Here is a 9,032-nt window from a genome sequence, read left to right as displayed (position 1 = left end):
AACAGTATCCCATAATCTCAGCCATTTTAGTCTCTACATATAAATAATAACATTCTCAAAAGCAAAAAAGGAGACCATTTATTATAATCCATATTACATCTCTTTTTATTGCAGCTTTCTTGGAAGCCATAAAATAGTGTCAGGTAAATATCAGTAGTGTAGCCCAGAAGTCTAGTTTTAATGACTGATTGATTGACTGAGATAATGAAAAATATTCACATGGAGTCCCAGAGCTAAAACTAAGCACAACTAAGTCTGATCAATGTCTAGATGTGACACTACTGGGGACTCCCATGTACATAGCTTTGAGTCCCATTATGGAAGAAAGATGGAATATAAAATTACTTTTAAAAAATGGAGGACAAAGACAATAAGAAGAACCAGTTCCCAGAAATTATTCCACACTTTACCTTGTAGCCATAACCAGAGGCGGATTTAACCATGGACCTTGGGGACCAGGTCCGTGGCCTCCTGCCTCTTGGGAGGCATCCCAGAGCCCCGCTGCCCTGCCCACCACCGCCCTGCCAACCCACTGTCATACACCAATATTTTCCATTTTCACTGCCAGGGGTGGAGGTCGAGTGGTGAGCAAAGCAGGCGGCCGCCACCACCCCCATGGTGGTGATCTGTCTGGTGGGCGCTCCTGCACAGTGTGAGGATGGGACGTCACATGCCGGTGATGTTGCATCATGCAATGTTCTCTATTCACACTGCACAGGCATGCCCACTGGACAGGTCGTTGCCACCCCTGTGCAGGGGTGTGTGTGCTCTGCTCACCACTCATCCCCGACCCCTGGTGGTGAAGATGGCAAATATCGGCTTCTCCTTTGCCTTAGAAAAAGTGGTGTTCAACTTTGGTCATTAGTAACTTCATGGACATCACATCAGTTTTTCAAAACCGCATGTGGTTCATCCCCACCGAGTGCAGCCGGGTGTAAGCGGGAGGTGGGGGGAAGGAGATGTGGTCTGATTAGCTAGGCTGTGAAGGGCTCCTCTAGGCTGGTGTATATGTGTATGACTCCCGTGTGTGTTTGGGGGGAGGTGGCTGCAGTATGTGTGTTTGTGCCCATCTTAACTTCCACACTATATAAGCTATAAAGACTTTGTACAGTTTGGTATATGATGATGGCTTTAGATTTGAGGCTCCATGCACCCACACTTTGACTTGGTATTTCTCTTGGACATTGGGCTGAGTGATTCATCCAGACAGACATTTAACAGGTACAGTTTCCTTAATCACCTCCTAGATATGCCAGTGATTAATTTCTGCCTGATGCATCTCTGATCAAGGCAAGTGTGGATGCACTGGAGCCTCATTTCTGAAGTTGTCATCATATACCAGACTGTACAAAGTCTTTACAGTTTATATGACACGGAAGTTAAGATGGGCACCTTAACTTGCAATTTCCATTCTTTTCAGAATGGAATGAGTAAAAGCATGAGTAAAAATGTAAAGCATCTTAACTCTCATCTTAAACTGAGAGGGGTTTTATTACTGAATTTATATGTACACACATAATAGTATTTCTGTTTTCCTCCTGAGAGAATGTCCCCCCACCCAATATTTCTGTCATCTTTTGGAAGGATATTTCTGTTTATGTAACCTTATGACTGATTCTACCATTGTATGCGATATGACATATTACAAAAATTACTATGGTGCTGATGAGTGTCCGCACATTTGTAACCCATGGGCTGACATTTGGATACAGACTGGGTTATTTATTTGCTAATCTGCTATCTCAAGATGGCAGCCACTCAAATTGGTCTTCCCACCAAAACCAACATAGGAACCTAGGAACATAGGAAGCTGCCTTGTACTGAGTCAGACCATAGGTCCGTCTAGTTCAGTATTGTCTTCACAGACTGCCAGCGGCTTCTCCAAGGTTGCAGGCAGGAATCTCTCTCAGCCCTGTCTTGGAGAAGCCAGGGAGGGAACTTGAAACCTTCTGCTCTTCCCAGAGTGGCTCCATCCCCTGAGGGGAATATCTTACAGTGCTCACAGATCAAGTATCCCATTAATATGTAACCAGGGTGGACCCTGCTTAGCTAAGGGGACAAGTCATGCTTGCTACCACAAGACCAGCTCTTTCTCATAGCTGCCTGATCACAGACGTCCATACTAAAATGACTGTAGAAACAGGGAGAGCACATTATAATGGTTATAATGCCCCATATCTAGAGCACTGTGCCTATTCCTTTTTGAACCCTAAGGGCTGTTTTGGACATTGCTGCCTGAAGCAGGAACTCCCACATTTCCCCCAGTTTGATATATGAATTGTATCTGCATGTAGAGACTATACATTTCCCTCTCCCTTCAATTATCTGAAGTGGCTTAAAGTGTACATAAAAATGGACTGAATGGAAAATGGCATCTGGAATATCATTGGATGAGGATTATGAGGAAACAAATGTGTAACATAATCATTTGAACCCAGCACTCAAGGCAAACCATCTACAGCAGTGGTTCCCAAACTGGGAGCCTCCAGATGTTGCTGAACTACAACTCCCATCATCCCCAGCCACAATAAATTGTAGCTGGGGCTGATGGGAGTTGTAGTTCAGCAACATCTGGAGGCTCCCAGTTTGGGAACCAATGATCTACAGAATGAAAGACCCACTTGTATATTTGTGGTATCAAAGTACTAAAGGCACAAGGATAACATAATAACCAGCCTCACATTCCTTCTTGGAGTAGGTACTTAATTATTTCGGAATGAGCTGTAATTGTGTAACAGTCCATATCAAAACGTCAGGTCTGACCAAGAGACAAATATATCTTTGTGTAATTTAAATAGCAATCAGCAAGATATTTTTTTTCTGATTAATATACAGAAAGTTGATGGACACAGCAGGAGACTGATGATGCTAATCTGTCAATGTCCTGATAGTTCTCTGCTTGATTGCTTCAAAGCAGTGGAGCTGCATAATCACAAAAAAGACAAGCATTGTATCAGTACCAGAATGTTCAATCAGTTGTACTCAAGGCATTGGGATGTTTGCATCCTACTTGCCTTTTATGAATTACGTTTTGATGATGTCTCAAAAGAGTACTGTAGTTAAAAACAGAGAGCACAAATATATATTCCCATTCTCAGGATAACTTGACATTAAGGGCCCCGTTGCAGAATGCTCATGCCTTCAAATATGCTGCTCTTGAATTAATCAGCACTAGAATAAAAGAATCAGGAAAGGATCAAGAACTGTTCCATATAATGTAGGTGCTTTATCACTATGGGTTTGGCTATGATTCATTTGTGAGCGTCTCTGAAAAACAAACATGGGGCTAGGATAGGCAATTGGATCGTTTCTGTTAGCCTTAAAAAGCAAAAGATTTTTGTAGCTGTTCAAATTGGGCATTGGTTCAAATTGGTTCAAAGGACGGTGGCGGGGGGCGGGGAGCACAGTGGCCTCCACCCCTGACTCTTAATCACAACCGTTGTAGAGACAGCTCCAAGTGTTCAGTTGTACGCATGGGGCCCCTCTGAAGATGTTCTTATGAACATGTATAGGTCAGGGCAGAGCTTGCCTTGCTGCTACATACACATATGTTAATTGCATCCACTTTGAATGGTGGAAGGACGTTCTTATTGAAGGACTGAAGGGTATAATTGTATTTGCGCAATCTAGCTTGATGTTTGTTTATGAGAGTAGCTCATACATTCCTGACTACTGTGTAGTCAATAACAGCCAGAAATAGGACTTTCCTCCTACAAATGTAAAGCTGGAGCTAGACATTACAAGAAACCACTAAAAGTGGCATATCGCTGTTGAATTATTCCCTCTCACTTTACAATGTATAGGAAAACCTATCCCATGCCCTGACATCAACATGTTGTGCTTGACATTATCTTTTCTTCACCATAGCACTGGATGCTGCTGGCAAAGGTGAAAAAATGCACAATAAGATATCATGGAGGGTTGGTGAAAGGAGTGGGCCTCACTGGTCAACCAACAAGGGCCTAGGGCCCTCAAGAAGGTTCACTGCTGCCTGAGAGAACCTCTGCTACCCCTAGCCTTTGTGTGGTCACTCAGGGCCCACCCAGCTATGAAGGGACCCCTGGAGGCCAGTTTACTGCAGCCCCCTGGAGTCTGGCCAAATGTCATGACATGGGGTAAGTTTTGCCAAATGTTCCATTGCTGCCCCAAGCCTTCGGAATGTGCTCCCTGTTGAAATAAGAGCCTCTCCATCTCTGATAACTTTCCAAAAGGTGGTTAAGACATATTTCTTCGCCCAGGCTTTTAATTTGACTTATAGATTTTTACATTGTTTTTAATTTTAAATTGTTTTAGTGTTTTATTTGTGTTTTAATTTGTGCTGTTTTACTGTAAGCCGCCCAGAGACATGAGTTTTGGGTTAGTATATAAATATGAAGGAAGGAAGGAAGGAAGGAAGGAAAGGGAATGGGGGAAATCAATGCAGAGATGGTGTTTGGGGCAGCAGACCTATGTTTTGTTCTAATACACTGTTCTGCCCAAAATTTGAGAATTATCAGCAAAAATCCCCAGCTCAGAAAAAGACTCAGAGGAGGAGGAGGAGAGGAAGAGTTACAAGCCTCACAACAGGCAGGCTGAAGTAGACAGGGCTGCTTCTGTGAGGCAGTCAAGTTACTCTGAGTTTAAAAAAAGAATAGCAACCAAGCACTCCAGTAGCCTTTTCCGGCTTCCTTTTGCAGAAGCTTATGAGGACAAAGGAAGACAACTTAAGGGATGTGCGAAACGTTTCGGATATAAAACATTTTGTGCCCAAACCAGCCCGTTTGGGGTGTTTTGTAGACAAAACAAAACACCCATTTTCCAGATCCAAAAGTTTTGTATACAAAACAAAACGTCCCTGTTTCAGCTACAAAACGTTTTGTTGTTTCGGATCTCCATTTTGTGGCGATCTCTGAGCCAGTCTCCATTTTGTGTTTGACAGCTCTTTGAATTTCCCTAGGCCCTTCCAGCCTTCTGATCAGTGACCTAAAGCATGGGCTGACCTGCTGACAATTCTCTCCTTGTTCCCCATTGGCTCTTTTGCTTCTTGCCACTCTTTACTGACCCCACATTGGCCAGGGGAAGGGTCGAAGAAGGGGCAGGGGTGGGGGGGAGAGTTCAAGGAGGAGTTTTCAATTCATTCAGCAAGTTAGTAGTTGCCATTCTGCCTCTCTGCCTCACTGGAGAGAGAGAGAGAGAACTAGTTTGCAGCATTGCATGCCTCAAGTTGCCATGATGCCATGCCATTGCCGATGCCTGCCTTGTTGCCAGCCTGGGCCCAGCCTGCTATGGCTACTGCATGCCAGCCTGGGAATGGATTCAGGGGCAGAAGAGTGGATTGGGTGGTAGTGCCCCAATGGGTGCCTGCCAGGCTGCCACCACCCAGATTCCAAAGGAACTGGGCAAAGGGCTGATTATTTGTAATTTGTTAAAATTTACGCGTCTTTAAGACTTTTCCTCATAGGGAATAATGTAGGTTTCAGCAGCCCCATAACTCCACTTGGGAGGCACCAGGGTGGCCCAGTGTTTGTGGTGGCGTAGTGCACATAGGGTACCAACCACCCCCATGGGTTGCTAACCCATGGGGTGCTGGGTTCTGTTGTTTCTGTGGTGTGTAGCAATCTACCAGAGTGTAGATTCTCTGGTAGCATATGAGAGTGGATTCTTGTTTTTCACTGAAAATCTCATATGCTACCAGATAATCTACACTGAACACCTCAGAAACAACAAAACCCAGTACCCCACGGGCTTGTGGGTATTAGGGTGGTTGGCACCCTATGTGCACTAGCACTACACAACCACTCACTCTGGGCAACCCCAGGGCCCCCCAATTGGAATTATGGGGCTGCTGAAATCTCCATTATTCCCTATGGGAGAAATCTTAAAGACACGTAAACTTTCAACAAATCACAAAAAAATCAGCCCTTTGCCCAATTCCTTTGAAATAATTCTGGTAGCTTCCTTGCCCCCATTGGGCACTACCACCTACCACACTCCACTCTGGGCCACCCATTTCCCCTCAATGTGAAGCGATACATTTACTGGAATCCCCATTATTCCCTACAGGAAAATTTAGAAAGATGCGTAAACTTAAAAAATTCACAAAAAAATCAGCCCTTTGCCCAATTCCTTTCAAATTTGGGTAGTAGCTTCCACCCATTGGACACTACCACCACCACCCACTCTTTTTGCCCTGCAACCCTTTTAAAAAATCAAAATTCGGATTCGGATTCTGAAAATTCAGCTACAAAAGGAAACAGGGGTGATTCGGATTCGGAAAATTTGGGTACAAAACAAAATGGGGATGTTTCGATTTGGATACAAATCGAAATGAGAAAATTCCAGAATGCACACCCCTAAACCACTATGGGCATGATCCACCAGAATTAAACACATATAAATCCTATTGATTTCAATAAGAGAGTTAAGCATTTAAGTTAACCTTAAATTTATCCCATTGATATCTGTTTGACGGAAACATGCTTAACTTGAACTAGCTCATAATTATTACCAGAAATTTATCACATGTTAATTAAACACATGCTTCATTCCAGGAACAGTATGTAAGCCTGTCTTTTGCTCAACATTACAATATTATTTTTAAAGAGTTCTAGAACTATTAATATAATAAAAACAGGAAGTGATTGTTAAACTAAGGCTTTAGCTTTTATAAACAGAAATTTTATTTAGGAAACTCTCAAACTAATATTTTGTTAAAAAGAAACTGCTCAGACAAAAAATAAACCTGTATTATTTCACGATGGTCAACAGAGTCCAGTAGTAAGAATGTAACTCATTTATTTCATTTTTCTCATCCAGCCTTTTCAGAACATTCTACTTCTGAACATTTTTGTCAGTCAAGTTATAAATGTGTTATTCTTAAAAATTAAGTGAAGAAAGAAATGTGGACATCTGCTAACTACCTGATGTATGATCCAGCGCAGGCCTGCTTACAACTCAAACGTCTAAAGAAAATTCCTTTGACAGTATGTTAAAATGAGAGGATCCCCTGGAATGCAGTTATGAGATGCTCTGGTGTGGAGAAATGAGACATTTCATGGATTATTGAGCACTGCAAATAGTCACAGCAACTAAGATTAAGATCCAAATTATTTATTTGGTAATTGAGATTCATTGGGAAAGGAATTACTGGCAAATGATTCCCATACTCAAATCCTCTTCTCTAAGCCACTTAACAATGACTATAGGATTGTTTTATAGCCACAAATTAATATAAAATGGAATTGTAGTAAAATGAAATGGAATACGAAGATCTGTAAGAGGATGCAAAATGGAGGCTTACATGGCCAATGATGACAATTAAAAGAGATAAATAATGAGGTATCCTAAGGGTCACTGGTGTTGGGAGGAGCTGTTTGTAATGTATTTTATCAGGAACTCAAAACAGGTGTGCAGATATGGCAACATCTGCAGAAAATATCAAATCATTTACAACTAAACTAGAGCAGATGAAATTAGTATTTACTAATAAATGCACAGTGATAACCATCACACAAATACAACTGCAGGGGGTAAATGTTTTCTCCCCATGCTGGGGAAGAATCTGCATCTGTGAAAGCAAATACTGCAATTTTTTTAGTGGGGGAGGGGGAGACCTCAAAATTATGGGGAAATGTCCTATTTCTTTCCATTTTCCTGGGCCTTCATATGTTGGACTCCACTTCTTTGCTTCATTATTCTGCCCCTGATACCAGATAATGTTTGGGATCATTGAATAGCTGGCATTCTGGTGAGATCACCAGGCCTACCTTGTGATGTCACCAGTCCCCATTTGTTGAATCTCAGTCTTAATTTTATTTATTTTACGACTACAATATTTTACAGTGAATAATAATACACTGTTTAAAATGAAACAAAGAAGTTCTGGAAGTGGTTTGCATAGCAAAAGGAATGAGGAAATGGTTCCCTGTCCACAAAGGGGCTCACAGTCTAAAAAGGAACACAGAGAGACACCAGCAAAAGAGAGCAAAGGTGCCCCTTTCCTCAATTAACACAGGTTCCAGGATGTGTCCCCTGGCAAACCTTCACATTCAAAGAGAGTGGGACATGTTTTATTGACTTATTTCAAATTATCACTTGTATCACTAGCATTATGATTAAATGTTGAAAGCAGTGAAAAACAGATTAGTCATTTACATCCTTGAACATGGAAGCAGGAAGTAATGGCAAAATACCACAGCAATGCATAGAGGAATAGGTGCCAGCGAGAATACTTGAAGGAAGTGTCCAAATGGCCCTGCCCACATGCAGTTAGAGACATAATTGTGTATGATCCATTCCACCATTGCACTTTTTATACTCGCATGGGGAGAGCGAAGTTTGTCTGAATTGCCCTCCCACATATAATTTAAATATTATTCGAATGTAGTATTTAAATTGCTTGTGGAAAAGTAGAGCAGCATTCAGGGAGAGGGAGCAGGATGTGCTCACTCATCCCTAATCACGGATAGTTTGAACATCTTGTCCAATTTGGCTCTCAGTGGCTTATATAGCTGCAACTTAGCACACACTTCGGACATGGCAAGCTCTCCCACATTTCACACATGGTAAACTGGCTAGCTGTATTCATCCTGGATGCTGCCTCCATGTTTAGTCTGAGTTTAGATACTCGTAATAGACAAAAATAAAAAATGGTTTTTAAAGTAAGGTTTGCTGAGCATTACAACAGACAATAATTTTAGCTTGGTTTAATTTAACAAATTCAATGGGGGTGGGTGGGATGAACTGCAAATACAGAGAGAGAATGATGTTTTTTTACAATGTATATAATTTTTAGTTACAACCAACTGAGATTACTGTATGTAAAACAATGAGACTAAATTAGATTTTGCCTTCATTCAAGTAAAATTACCTCTTTTCACAACTAACCAAGTCAATTTAAAAAGGGGGTGGGGTTGGTTATCACTATCACAGTGCTGCCAAAAGTCAGGCAGATGAGGCACACACTGTCCCAACATGCACTCATCTAGGCAGTGAAAATATACAGCAGAGGACTTGGAATAAGTTATTGTGTGCATAATACAACATAGTTGGTC

Source organism: Hemicordylus capensis, chromosome 1 (genome assembly GCF_027244095.1).
Source record: "Hemicordylus capensis ecotype Gifberg chromosome 1, rHemCap1.1.pri, whole genome shotgun sequence".
Taxonomy (NCBI): domain Eukaryota; kingdom Metazoa; phylum Chordata; class Lepidosauria; order Squamata; family Cordylidae; genus Hemicordylus; species Hemicordylus capensis.
The sequence above is the reverse complement of the archived record's forward strand: the minus strand, read 5'-3'. Positions refer to the sequence as shown.